The 15,358-nt window shown below is 40.8% G+C and overlaps 1 protein-coding gene across 1 annotated transcript in view; it reads left to right on the top strand.

Moving 5' to 3' along the window:
- scfd2 (sec1 family domain containing 2) overlaps positions 1–15,358 on the top strand; it is a 278,578-nt gene that overhangs the window by 80,270 nt on the left and 182,950 nt on the right. The gene's annotated exons all lie outside the window — the stretch shown is intronic.

The following is a 15,358-nucleotide window of genomic DNA, read 5'->3' as shown; positions in this document are numbered from 1 at the left end:
TGTTCTAGTTATTCACCAAGGCACAAGCTTTCACTGGGGTCCTTCCATTCGCTTTTGGCTCAGTGACCATCCAGTTTCTTTACTGACCTGACGACTCTTGATTCCACAGCAACTATACAGACCTCCATGCGACTCTTGCGCAGTGATTTAAAACATCAGAAAAAACCCTTGGTTTCCAATTACTATAGATTTCTTTCTTTAGCTTCCAACTAAATAAATCTTTCAGTCATTTTTCCCCTTTTCAGCTATGTATTATTCTGCAAACTGGCTCCCAATCACAGGGTGCATCATGGACAATAGATCGAGCATTTACTTTAGTTCAGTGTAGGCCTGTCTTTATCACTTGACTTCCAGGGCCACAAGCTATATAAGGTTCAAAACTGAAACAGTTTCTTAGCTGCTTTTCCAAATATCAAGCAGTCTTGCCTGCTGGCTATGCACTAACTGAATTCACCGAAATAAACTCCCATCACACAGAATCTCATTAAGCTCCACCTAACTACCTGCAATGTGACACACGTGGCCTGATCCCAGGAAGAAGTGCAAACTAACTGCCTTTTCATTCTAAAACTTTCCTTAATTCTGGAAACTGCGTGAAAGCCTACGTCTTTGAGTGGAATAACTGCAGACATTTTCCGCCACCCCCTATTTTTGGCTTTACTGCCTGTGGGATTTCCCGGCTCGATTGTCCCACTAATGAAGCCAGGATCCTCATTTACATCTCATTGACTATGCAGATGAGTTTACACCTGATTGAACCCCCATGTTAGACATGAGGACATGCCGACATAAATCATGACAGGTTCCCATGACATGCATCTGGTGAACAGAAACCGCTCAAGGTGCAAAGGGGAGTCCCCAGCAGAGGGGGAGAGGGTCATGCCCTAACACTGGAGGGGGATGTGGTTCTGTGGAGTATTTATTTATTTTCATTTTCATTTGAAAACAGAGCCCAATCTTTCAAGAACCTAAGCTGTTGGACAGGACCCACCCCATTCATTTTTTATGACCAAGCATTTAAAAATACAGCAGGAAAAGCTGGCAAGGCAGCCAGCGGGCTGCCCTCCACTTTTCCCACACAAGGCAACACTTTGAAAAAAAAAATTGTAAAATTCCACCCCAGATCTTCAGTTCTTTAGCTAAGTAACTCCACTTGCCACTTTAGGATCTTGCCTTTCTAGCTGTTCATGTCAATATGGCCCCAATCTTTTAAATGTAATAAGTCCGAAGTTTGAGTTCCATCTATCTCTGGGTTACTCAACCCAATGCCCCCATTTTCTACAGTTAAAACTTTAATTCCTAAAACTAAAATATATATTCTAAAACATAGGACTATGAACTAGATATTTGCAACATGCCATTTCTACTCTTCTCTTGGCTTGCATCTGGTGATGTGTCCAAGACAAAGTAAACCTGAAGTGTGGGATTACTGCAAGTTTTTCCTGCAACACTGAAATACAGATGTCAAGATACAATAAAATGCAATTGATTTGTAACTATCTATCTTGTTTTTTTAAATCATACCTAATCAAGTTTCTTCACTTGTCCAGAATTATCTTAAGAAAATTTCTGTTACATCTTGAACTCGTGCAAATTTTACACTCTTTTACGTGAATATTTTTATTGTAAAGAAACCCTAACATGAAGAATAAAGAGGTTTTGATTCATGATTTTATCTCAGTGATGATCTGATGGTGGATTAACATTGTTGTTTGTACTTGTCTTGGACCAATGTAGTAGCGGTTGGAATAATGCTATATGCAGCCATTTTCCTTTGAAAGCTGACACTTCTGAAATTCCTGGGGAAATTGGGGGCCAGGGAAAAACAGAGGCCTGTGAATTGTGCACCTACTCAGCCCACTGTCTTCCTTTGCAGCAAATGCAGCAGAGACTGCCATTCCAGAATGTGGCTCCTGAGTCACACCAGGCAATGCTTAATACATAGTTGACCAGCAAAGCGCCAACAATTGTCTTATGTGACAGAAGGCTGTCACCATTAAGTTTAAGAGCATGGACCCCTGTGTTGGTGACTTTGTCCTGCCAAGAGATGCGGAGGATGTGCATGACACAACAAAGGTGGAACATTTCAATCTTTCCTCCTGCTTAGCATATGTTGTAAGAAGTTTAACAACACCAGGTTAAAGTCCAACAGGTTTATTTGGTAGCAAAAGCCACACAAGCTTTCGGAGCTCTAAGCCCCTTCTTCAGGTGAGTGGGAATTCTGTTCACAAACAGAGCATATAAAGACACAAACTCAATTTACATGAATAATGGTTGGAATGCGAATACGTACAACTAATCAAGTCTTTAAGAAACAAAACAATGTGAGTGGAGAGAGCATCTCCACATCATAGCATATGTTGTCCAGGACTCACCATTGTGAACCACACAGTGGTTCTTAAAGTGGCACATACACAGCCCATGAGTGCCAGAATTTCAGAGGAAGCTTGTCTGGTCAATGTGACGGAGATAATTCAAGCAGATCAGTACAATTACAGCATTATAAATTTAACTACATCTTTCAAAGCATCATTGCAGATTTCATAAATCCAGATATTCCAAATAGTATGTTGATAGAGTTAGATCAAGAAAGGCAGCAGCAGATTTGAGTGGAGTATAAATGTCAGCATGTTCTGGTTGTCCTGTGTGGCTTATTTTTGTGCTGTGTATCCTATGTAATATGCATTAAAAAATGTATACGCTTACCTTTTGATTTGACTTCTGATCAAATGTTGAGGTAATGTAAGTCAATTTCCCATTGATTTGCTTTTCTTGCTAAACCACTAAACTGCACAGAGAATGCATTAATAAGCAATTGCAAGTATCAATACAGACATGGGTTTGGGCTTTTCTAGCAACCGTTTGGTAAATTATGGCTCAGTGATGCTCATTTAATATCTTGACATGCAAAGCATCATTGGGTTAAAACTAAAATTAAAATAGTAACATGGACATCAGCACTTACCTAGAGCTATGTGAATACCTATTGCTTTAAAGGGTCAGCAAATGATGGTTTGTAATTGGATCCAAAAGAAACACTGGAAAGTTATCTTTGCCAACATTAGTTCATTCTTTGATAACATTTTAAGATAACTTTAACTTTTCAAACTTTAGCAAAGGGTGACTGGTTGTATACTGACATGTGCTTATGACCGAGAGATTGTTTCGATTTGCTGCATGCCTTTGAAATTGATGGATCACAAACTCTCATTCCAGTTCTAGAAGTCTGTTAAGTAAAACCTTTCATAAATTCTATTTCAAAATTCCAGAAGATCCTTGAGTCAGTTCAAAATTGCATATAAATTTAAGTTGGTACATTCCATGCATCTATATTGCTTTTGTTTTGAATCCTGATTCCATATTGAAGATGAGCATTGTTTTAAAATCAATTAACATTTCCTTTTTTCTTTTCCAATAAATCCTTGATTAATGTTACTTCTAAATTGGTAGAATTCATCTAGGTTGTTAAATTTTTAAATTCTTCAACTTGTACACTGATTTGAAAAGGATCTCAATAGCTTAATGGAGCTTCATTGGGAATTCTTTTCAAGTTTCATGTTAGTAAGCATATAGTAAGAACTAGCGTCAGAGACATTTGGGGATAACTAAAGCTGCCATTTAGAATGCTGCAAAAACTAGAACAAAGGATACTGGACAGATGAAAAAGTGGTGGCAGAGATTTTCGGGTAAAACAGAAGCTCAAAAGTAAGGGCTGTGTTGATCCAAAGAGAAGTTTGGGTGGGTAAGCTTGAAGATCAAGATGAAATGTTAAAAGGATACTTTGTTTCTGCTTTCACTACTGATGAGGACGTTCAAGTGGTACTGGATAGGATTGCTCCTAAAATTGTTCTATACAAGTAAATTACTTTAGATTCACAACATTGCTGGGCCTGACTCAAGTATATTGAAGTAAATGGCAGTGGTATTATGTGAGCCATTCACTTGGATTTAATCAACCATTGATCTGTGGCCTCTTTGTAATGGACTGGAGTAGTCATTATTTAAGAAAGGAAAGAAATGTGTGCCTCAGGAGATAAAATTGTTACTCTAAAATTAGTTGTAGAGAAGAAACTCTGCTCTTTGTGAGTCCTCTGCTCTTTGTGATTTTTATTAATGACTTAGGGGAGGGGGCTGAAGGGTGGATCAGTAAATTTGCTGATGACACCAAGATTGGTGGAGTAGTGGATGAGGTAGAGGGCTGTTGTAGGCTGCAAAGAGACATAGATAGGATGCAAAGCTGGGCTGAAAAATGGCAAATGGAGTTTAACCCTGATAAATGTGAGGTGATTCATTTTGGTAGGACTAATTTAAATGTGGATTACAGGGTCAAAGGTAGGGTTCTGAAGACTGTGGAGGAACAGAGATCATATCCACAGATCTCTAAAGGTTGCCACTCAAGTGGATAGAGCTGTGAAGAAGGCCTATAGTTGTGTTAGCTTTTATTAACAGGGGGTTGGAGTTTAAGAGCCGTGGGGTTATGCTGCAACTGTACAGGACCTTGGTGAGACCACATTTGGAATATTGTGTGCAGTTCTGGTCACCTCACTATAAGAAGGATGTGGAAGCGCTGGAAAGAGTGCAGAGGAGATTTACCAGGATGCTGCCTGGTTTGGAGGGTAGGTCTTATGAGGAAAGGTTGAGGGAGCTAGGACTGTTCCCTCTGGAGCGGAGGAGGCTGAGGGGAGACTTAATAGAGGTTTATAAAATGATGAAGGGGATAGATAGAGTGAACGTTCAAAGACTATTTCCTCGGGTGGATGGAGCTATTACAAGGGGGCATAACTATAGGGTTCGTGGTGGGAGATACAGGAAGGATATCAGAGGTAGGTTCTTTACGCAGAGAGTGGTTGGGGTGTGGAATGGACTGCCTGCAGTGATAGTGGAGTCAGACACTTTAGGAACATTTAAGCGGTTATTGGATAGGCACATGGAGCACACCAGGATGATAGGGAGTGGGATAGCTTGATCTTAGTTTCAGATAAAGCTCGGCACAACATGGTGGGCCGAAGGGCCTGTTCTGTGCTGTACTGTTCTATGTTCTAAACTAGAGATGTTTTTAGAATTTGTGACGCGAACACTTGGAAATTAATAGAATATCCTAGCATGGCTTTAGGAAACAAAGGTCCTGCCCCACTAATTAGCTTTTTTTTTTGGAGATATAACTTGTACGTGATACCAATCCAGTTGATGCAACTGAGGCATTCAAGTCAGGTGACCCTAACCTATACAAGAAAGTCAGCCCACCAACACCTCTACTTTCTCAGAAGATTAAGGAAATTTGGCATGTCAGCTACGACTCCCACCAACTTTTACAGATGCACCATAGAAAGCATTCTTTCTGGTTGTATCACAGTTTGGTATGGCTCCTGCTCTGCCCAAGACCGCAAGAAACTACAAAAGGTCGTGAATGTAGCCCAATCCATCTCACAAACCAGCCTCCCATCCATTGATTCTGTCTACACTTCCCGCTGCCTCGGCAAAGCAGCCAGGATAATTAAGGACCCCACGCACCTGGACATTCTCTCTTCCGCCGCCTTCCATCGGGAAGAAGATACAAAAGTTTGAGGACACATACCAATGACTCAAGAACAGCTTCTTTCCTGCTGCCACCAGAGTTTTGAATGGACCTACCTCGCATTAAGTTGATCTTTCTCTACACCCTAACTATGACTGTAACACTACATTCTGCACTCTCTCCTTTCTTTCCCAGAAAGATCCCAAGAAAGATCCCAGAAGCAGCTATAAATTGCCTGAGAAATGGTACTGAGTAAATGGTTGGAGCTGCAGGCTGACAAGTGCCCAGGTCTTGAAGGAGTTCATCTTGCGCTCTTAGAAGAAGTGGCTAGTAAGATAGTTGATGCATTGGTTTTAGTTTTCCAAAATCCTCCGATTCGGAAATGCTCCCATTAGATTGGAAAATAGCAAATGTAAATCTGTTATTCAAGGAGGGAAAGAGAAAGCAGGAAACTACAGACCAGTTAACTTAACAGCTGAAAAGTTATAATAGGGCACTTGGATAAGGCAGCGTCAGTGTGACTTTGTGAAAGGAAATTCATGTTTAACCAACTTTGAGGAAGTAACAGTGCTGCAGGTAAAGGGAAACCTGTGCATGTCTGCTGTACTTAAATTTCCAGAAAGCATTTGATAAAATGCCACATCAAAGGTTATTGTGGAAAATAGAAGCTCATGGTATAGTGGGTAATGGACTGAATATTGGCTGGCTAACAGAAAATAGAGAATAGGCATAAATGGATGTTTTTCAGGTTGGCAAAGTAGTATTGTGCCTCGGAGATCAGTGCGGGGACCTGAACTAGTTACATTTTATATAAATGATTTGGACGAAGGGATGAGATTATTGCCAAATTTGCTGATGACACAAAAATAGGTAGGAAAGTAAGGTGTAAAGAGGACATAAGGAGGTTGCAAAAAGGTTAAGTGAGTGGACAAAGATCTGGCAAATGAACTGTCATGTGGGAAAATGTGACATTGTCCATTTTGGCAGGAAGAATAGAAGAGAAGCACATTATCTAAATGGTGAGAGATTGCGGCGCTCTGAGATGCAGAGGAATCTAGGTGTCTAAGTGCATGAATCACAAAAGGCTACAATGGGAGCAAGTTAATAAGAAAGCTACTAGAATGTTATAATCTATTGCAAGGGGAACTGAATACAAAAGTAGGGAGGTTATGCTTTAATTATAGAGAATTGGTGAGACCGCATCTGAAGTACTGTGTAGAGTATTTGATACCTTATTTAAGAAAGGATATAAATGCATTGGAAGCAGTTCAGAGAAGGTAATAGCTGGAACACAGTAATACCTTGAATGATCTTAGGAGGAAATGTTGGACAGGCTAGGCCTGTATCTGCTCGATTTTGGAAGAGTAAGAGGTGATTTTATTGAAACCTAGATTATTGGTAAGCAAGTGAGGGGGTGATAGCTTATTGTGGTAGATGGGATGCAGATTTGAGGTGGCTATTAGATCAGCCATGATCTCATTAAATGGCAGAGCAGACTCAGGGGGCTGAATGGTCTATGTTCATATGAATAATGAGATAATAACACCTGAAAGTCCATTAAGTCTATCCTTTCAAACATATGCAACCTATTCTATCTTGGACTTTATCTGCTGTTCTGCAAAATGTAATCCTTGACCATAAATCTGATGGAACACAACTAAGATTATATCCTCCATTATTCAACCCTGACTTATTGCTTTCTGAAAATTATATTTCAGTGATCCAAACGGCACAGTGATTAATATGGTGAATAGAAGATGATAGCAATGTTGGTGGATATTATTAAAATAACTACTCATTCACTGAGGTGAACAGGTTGATACTGGACTGAAAACCGAGCCTGCAGGGAAGTGTAATGTGATGAAGATCCCTGAGCTAAAATGGCTATCAACCAGGGACAGGCTGAATGCAGAGGTGAAAGAACAAACTACTTCATGGTGATGACCAGGGATTACTTTCCTTCCATATACCTGGAGATCACTGGTTTTGAAGATGCTCCTGAAGGAGCCTTGGTGAGTTGGTGCAGTGCATCTTGCTTAAGATACATTGCTGTAGCTGTGCATCAGTGGTGGAGGGAGTGAATATTTGAGATAGTGGTTGGGGTGCTGACCAAGTGGGCTGTTGGAGCGGCACTCATCAGGCAGATGGAGAGTATTCCGTCACATTCCTGATTTGTGCCTTGGAGACAATGGACAGGCTTTGAGAAATCAGGAGATATGTATTTGCTACAGAATTACCAGTCTCTGATTTGTTTCTTTTGTCGTAGTATCTATGCGGCGGGTCCAGTTCAGTTTCTGATCAAAGGTAACCTCCAGGATGTTGGTGGTGGGAGATTCAGTGAGGGTAATGCCACTGGATGTCAATAGGACATTGTTCGATTCCCTCTTGTTGGAAATTGGAGTAAATGGGAATCGGGGTAAACTCTCCACTGGTTGCAGTCATACATACTTAGCACAAAGGAAGGTGGTTGTGGTCATTGGAGGCCAATCATCTCGACTCCAGAACATTACTACATGCATTTCCAGGGTTGTGTCCAAGGCAGGGAGATGGTTAGATTCTCTCTTGTTGGCCATATGCCAACATGTTGGCCTTATGTGGCATGAAAGTTGTTTACTACTTGTCTTTTTGATTTGATTTATTATTGTCACATGTATTAGTATACAGTGAAAAGTATTGTTTCTTGCGCGCCATACAGACAAAGCATACCGTATGTAGAGAAGGAAATGCGACAGTGCAGAATGTAGTGTCGTGTCATAGCTAGGGTGTAGAGAAAGATCAACTTAATATGAGGTAGGTCCATTCAAAAGTTTAATGGTGGCAGGAAAGAAGCTATTCTTGAGTCGGTTGGTATGTATCCTCAGACTTGTGTATATTTTTCCCGGTGGAAGAGAGAATGTCTGGGGAGTGTGGGGCCCTTGATTACGCTGGCTGCTTTTCTGAGGGAGCAGGACGTGTAGACAGAGTCAATGGATGGGAGGCTGGTTTGTGTGATGGATCAGGCTTCGTTCATGACCCTCTGTAGTTTCTTGCGGTCTTGGGCAGACGAGGAGCCATACTAAGCTGTGATACAACCAGAAAGAATGCTTTCCATAGTGCATCTGTAAAAGTTGGTGAGAATCGTAGTGGACATGCCAAATTTCCTTAGCCTCCTGAGAAAGTAGAGGCGTTGGTGGGCTTTCTTAATGACAGCGTCGGCGTGGAAGGACCAGGACACGATGTTGGTGTCAGCCCAAATTGTCTAGGTAAATGCAGATACAGACTGCTTTAGTATGTGAGGATTTATGAATGGTATTGAACATCATGCAATCCTCAATTAACATCCCCACTTCTAACATTATCATGGAGGGAAGGTCACTAAGGAATCAGTCGATGATGATTGGGCTTCGGACACTACCCTGGGTATATATTCAAGTGATAAATCTGCATCTGGAGTCGTGTATATAATAGCAGTGCTTAAGAAGTAATTTGATAGAATTAAATTCTTCACTTCGTGTTCTTACCTGGGGTCACATGTATTGCATTTCTAAACAATATATTTACTGAAGAATGGAAAATTAATTCCTCCTTACAAACTGTAATTTTGGAGATATGTTTCCCATTAGTGTATTATTGGTGATAGACATGGTGACGACTCTTCAATCTATAATGCAAATACCTTGTGGTTTAAATGCCTTTTTATTTACTCGTGATGTGATTTATTTATAAGCATGAATTCAGTTTGGGTACATCTGTACACAATTAATATGGGTTGTGTTTATACTCGGAAGATATTGATGCAAGTAAGCAGTACAGATGTGTAGACATGATCTAATGTTAAACTTCTCCAACGAAGCCCAGAATGTTGTCTGTTCAAAATAACCCATCCTGCTTTAAAGAAATGAGAATTTACAACAAGACACCAAATATTTTGCATTGTAGTATTTCCCTGACTCTGCCATTCCACTTTAGTCCAAAGCTTCTGATAAAGGGAGAGGCTGCCAACTCCACTTGTGTTGCTGATGCACCTCAGGACCATAGAATCATAGAATCCTACAGTGCAGAAGGAGGCCATTCAACCTATCGAGTCTGCACCAACCACAATCCCACCCAGGCCCTATCCCCATAACCCCATGCATTTACCCTAGCCAGTCCCCATAACACAAAGGGGCAATTCAGCATGGCCAATGCACCTAACCCGGAGGAAATCCATGCAGACAGAATGTGCAAACTCCACACAGACAGTGACCCAAGTCAGGAATCGAACCCGAGCCCCTCGTGTTGTGAGACAGCAGTGCTTGCCACTGTGCTGACCATATTGAAGTCCTCAGGTAAGCATCTCCACTGTACTTCCACGGGAAGTTTAAACTCCTGATTGCTGCTTTTACCCTGCCTGGTTTACTTTGTAATTAGCCAGGACCACATAGACTTGGGCTGTTTGCTCTGTAGTTCCCTGGATTTTACACTGATTTACTTGGTGATTTCCATAGCGTAACCCTGGCTTTATACCTGTAAACGAGCTGTAGTGTGAAAGCACTCTGCCCACAGCAATGTTGAACCTCCCTTTCCACTTTCCTGACAATGTTCACCCCCATTAAACCACATTCACCTCCTGCTCCTGTCTGGCCGATGTCGGGATTCAGCATTGGCAGTGAGTGGGGGTGAGGTCGGGTGGGTGGCGGGTACTGTACACTGCACCATTCAGTATGAGAGAGAGAGGAGAACACTGTTAGGATTGAGTAAGATTGAAAACTATCAGGGGGTGACCACTTTTGGGGGTGAGGGAGTGTTAGCACCGTCAGTGGGGTGAGCCAGTTTTGGAGGCGATCTTAAATCCACTACTTTCCCCTTAGCTCACTGTGTTCATTCAATGATCACTAAACTAAGAATTGCAAGCATTTTTTTTCTGTTTGTTCATTCTTGGGATGTGGACATCACTGGCAAGGCCAGACTTTGTTTCCCATCCCTAATTATCCTTGAACTAAGTGGATTGCTAGGCCATTTCAGAGGGCAGTTAAGAGTCAACCATATTGTTGTGGATTTGGAGCCACATGTTGGCCAGACTGGGTAAGGATGGCAGATTTCCTTCCCCAAAGGGGATTTGTGATATTTACAACAAAAGAAATTCCACCAACTGCTATGAACTCGTATCCCAGAGCAAAACTTGGGTTTCTGAGTTTTTGGATTACTGGTCCAGTGACATTATCACTGCACCATCAGATTTCTGATTTGGTTTAGACATTCTGGCCACAGGATAATTAATAATTGTAGGTACTGTTTCTGAACATATTTTCTACTGTGGAAAACAGTTAGAAATAGCACAATTAACACAAGCTTTGGGACATTTAAAGTCTTACCAGAATATGGCAGCTAAAGCTGTTTAAAAAGGTGTGGCATGGTATATATTCCCTCGATGATCCTGCACCATGAAGAAACAGTTGAACAGAAGGTAAGCTCCACGTTTTTGAAGAAATCAGGATTAGAGGTTCAGACCAGAAATGCAGTAGCATAGAGCAGGAGCAAAGTGGCAATCTGGTGGAATGCTTCTTCTCGGAAGATTGGAAATTTTTGTAATTTTATTCTTTTTGATGCAGTTGGCACAGTGGTTAGTGCTGCGGCCTCACAGCTCCAGGTACCTGGGTTCAGTTCCGGCCTCGGGTGTCTGTATGTATGGAGTTTGCACATTGTCCCCTTGGGTTTTCACTGGGTGCTCGGCTTTCCTCCCACAGACCAAAAAGTTGCATGTTAGGTTGTATGTGTGCATGTGTGCGCACATGTGTGTGATCTCTCCATATCACACAGCGAGTAACCATTTGAGTCTCTACATTTAGGTCAAAAAGCGAAATGCTGTTGATGCTGAAAAGCTCAACATCCCTTTTTTTTACAGCACCTTTCAATGCAGGAGATGCCACACCTTTCCTTCCTCCCTTCCCACTCTCCAAAGCCACAAACATTTTTTCCAAGTGAAACAGCAAAGTAGTATATTCTATTCGCTGATCACAATGTTGCTTCCTCTACATTGGGGGAGAAAAACGCAGACTGAGTCTGACCTGCAGAACACCTCCCTTCAGTCTGCAAGCCTGATCCTGATTTCAAAAGTGCACAGAAAGAAGCAAAATAGGTGGTTGTTTAGGATTCTTTTGCTACTTTCTTTCCAGCATTTTAAAGGCAACCTAAAAGAAAGTTACTTATTCACCTCCAGAAGGTGCGTAACATGGGGATCCAAACAAGGGATAAAATACCATACAACATGGAGTCTCCCAAAAAAAATTGAGGTGAAATGAAGATGACTCATTTGAATCTGCATGATTTAAATTATTCTCTGGTTCCCGATGTAAACAGGAGTCTGGAATGTCCAAGTAAGGCGAGAGAGTCTGGAATAGCATCAATAAGGCATGTGATTTGGTACCATTTTGGGTTAATGTAGCATCTATGGATACCATTTGTTATACTGAATGTCAAAGGGTTAATGTCCTATATAAATGACTCTACTCCTGGTATAACAGAAACATTCATTTCAAAGACACTGCCTTACAGTATTGGCTTTGCCTTGGCCCACAGGAGGTTGTGTGTATGAACTCTTCAACTTGATGAGTTTCTGTCGAAGAGTTCCTTTACATGGCCTAATTAAAACCAGGCTGATGTCGGGGCCCACGCTCTGGTTCTTATTTGGCTCACTCCTCGTGTCAGAAGTCAGATCCCAGGAGAAATGTGAGGTTCATTATGGAGTCATGAGTTTTTTTTACCTATTTTTTCCTTCCAGTCTGTATAAATGTGTTTAAGGTTTTTGGCTGGCATTTTTATCTGAATAAGATCCCCTGGCAGACTCCCAAGGGTCAAAATGGCCTAAAACGATATGAATATCAAACCTCAAAACATTCATCTAAATAATGAAATAAAATTGAGTAAGCCACAGGAATAGAAAAGCTGAATTTCCCTTCATCAGCAATCTGTTTGTCAGTATAATACAATCAGGGTTTTACAACATTTTTAATATTGTGAGCCCCACAAACTCTGTTTTACACGCTGCCCTAATTAATGTCTGTTTAGCTTCTGTCAATTTTAAAAGTAGTGTAATGTTCTTTGTTTTTCCTTTTCATTTTATCCTTCCTTCCTTCTCAGCTTGATAAATTCTACATTCTTTGATGTGCGTTAAAAGCCCAGTCATGGTGTTACAAGCTGTATGGAAATTTAGTGCTTAAAAAGGGTACTGTGTTTTACAAGGAACCTTGAAGTAGACGTGATTTGATAACAATTTTGTGCATTTATCCAGATGTTAAATATTTTATAAACAGTTTTTGTCATGTCTGCATTTACTTAAAATATTCACAAAGAATCTGCTTTATAATATTTGACCTTATCCGCGTGGCTCAATCCATTCTTAATCACTTTGGGGAAGAAAATGATTAGAGTTGATGCTTCCATATGTAAACAGAGACATTTTCAGCATAAGAAGTTCACTTATTTTCATTTCAAATGTTTATATCTTGCACAATGTCAGCAAAACCACAACACTGCAGATGTTCCAATCTTTGGCCTTACTCCATGGTAACATTCTACAGTGACACCCACGGCCTCCATAGCTGAGTCATTAATCATTTAGTTCTCTGCATTTCCACAATTCCTGAGGGACTATAACGCTGAGTAATCAATGCTGTGGGCTGGTTGTGCCATAGAAATTGAGGAGAGAGAGAAATTAGTCTCAAGAATTCAGCATGTGCCCTTTGTCCCCATGGATCACCTTCCATTGGCACATAGTTTGAATTAGGACCTATCAAAGTGTAGTTGAATTAGGATCTGGCAAAGAATGCACCGATCACCAAGGAGTTTGTAGAAGTAATTACAGCTTTCTTGTTTGTCTTTTTGGTGGCTCCACTACTGGAGTACCCGAAACTGAATTGCAAAACATGGTTAATACATGGTGATAATATAATTCAAATGTGAAGGGCCTTCTAACCGTTCTCAATGTATATGTTTGCATTGACCATTTTAATTTTATTTTTATTTTTACCAGCATCAAAAATGCAATAATTTCCACCTACATGTGCCTTATTGGTAATAAAATACTCCTTGTTGTGGTAGAACTGGTAATTCTTGGGTCCAGTGGTGATTTTGTACTTGCTGACTAGACTCGGGGTAGAATTGGAAAGCAGTCTCTGATTGACAGCGCAAGAACAGTAGCCAATGTGAGTTGAGAACTCTGGCTCAGGATAGACACAATATCTGTTACTACTTTGAGATTTGTGAACAGGGATTTCATGAGATGCATATGCAGGACCGGAATTTTTGCTTGATGTTTTTAAATGTCTGTGTGCTACCAGAGCATGTTTTCTATTTGGAGAATCTGATTACAGAAAAAATACATCTTCAGCTTTGAAATGTTTTATCGCACACAAAGTAGTAGCTGTAGTGACACAAACTATCGTAATAGTAATTTGTCTTTATGTCTTTGGAAAAAGGATTTGACAAGCTACTCAGTACAGTTACTCTGTAGCATTGGATCGATTTGATTGTTTTCCTCCTTAATCTAGTTCCAGTTTATAATGATCAAACATCTGAGAAAGTCTGATTAAATGCTGCCATCGACCAAATCTGTGATTTTAGCAAAGTATCCATGAGCTTTTTTTATTACAGCAGCGTAACTATGTTTTAGCAGTCTTTGTTAGGCTGACAGAGTATGCATATGAATAATTGTTGGTACAGTACTCTTGAGGTAATGATTTAATTTCCTGCCACAATGAATTCTAAAATTGAATTCTAAAGCAAGTGTAAGTGGCTGCTAAAAACGTAAGTGGTTTTCTAATGTCATTCGGAGAGGCGCTTGCAGTACTCAAATCTGGCACATATAAGGCTTGACTCCCACAACATGACTCAGTGCCCTAAAAAAAACAGCCAGTTGTCAGAGCAATTAGGGATGGGCAATAAACACAGTCTTGTCATTCCACCTGATAACAACGTCCTAAAAGCATCTTCCAGTGGGAGCCTACTAAGTCAATATCACTGCATGATCCAGCATTCTGTTATGAAATGAATCTACAAACCAGCAGATAGAAAAAGACCAATATTTCCTTCATCAACTCTTTAAAAATGTATTCTTGCTCGGAATGGGGCAGGGAGCTCTGGGGAGGACCATTGTGGGGGAGGGGGGCTCTGGGGAGGACCATTGTGGGGGAGGGGGGCTCTGGGGAGGACCATTGTGGGGGAGGGGGGCTCTGGGGACACCAATTTGGGAGAAGGGGCTCTGGGAAGGACTATTGTGGGGGTGGTGGTTGCTTTCCCAGTGAATGTTGAGGGGAGGGGTGTTCCCCACGTATTTTAAAACCAGAGATTGAGGCGATCTTTTTAAAGGGCATCCCGATCTCTGGCAACCTGAAGTTGCTGTTTTTTGCAGGTCTTGCCCCAACGTGTGGAACACACCTCCAGGATTATTTTCTTCTAAGTGCTAGACAATATGGTGAGGAAAGCTGGCTGTGCAGCTGACGAGCTTCATGTTGCTTATCTCATCTGATCCAGTAATTAGAAGGAAAAAAGGAAAATTCTGCCCTACATCTTTGAGTACCTTTCTCACTAAACTAACTGACCATTAGTTCCTTGGTTTTGTTTATTGCATTTTTAATTTTTGAAAGATTTAACATGGGGACAGATTAAATTCTCTATTATCCCTTTCTTTCTTAAATGTTGTCATATCTCTTTTGATCTCTTCTAATGTCACATCCACCTGTCAATCTCCCTAATAAATACTGAGAAAAAGTAACTTTCAATAGTTCCATCATTTCTTTGTCAGTACCTGGGAGTTTATTATGGGTATCCCTTCATGGTCCTTTCCCTATCCTGATTTTTCTTTTTGCTTTCTGTGTTTTCGATTTC

The sequence above is a fragment of the Mustelus asterias genome, chromosome 1 (genome assembly GCF_964213995.1).
Source record: "Mustelus asterias chromosome 1, sMusAst1.hap1.1, whole genome shotgun sequence".
Taxonomy (NCBI): Eukaryota; Metazoa; Chordata; class Chondrichthyes; order Carcharhiniformes; family Triakidae; genus Mustelus; species Mustelus asterias.
The sequence above is the reverse complement of the archived record's forward strand: the minus strand, read 5'-3'. Positions and strand labels throughout refer to the sequence as shown.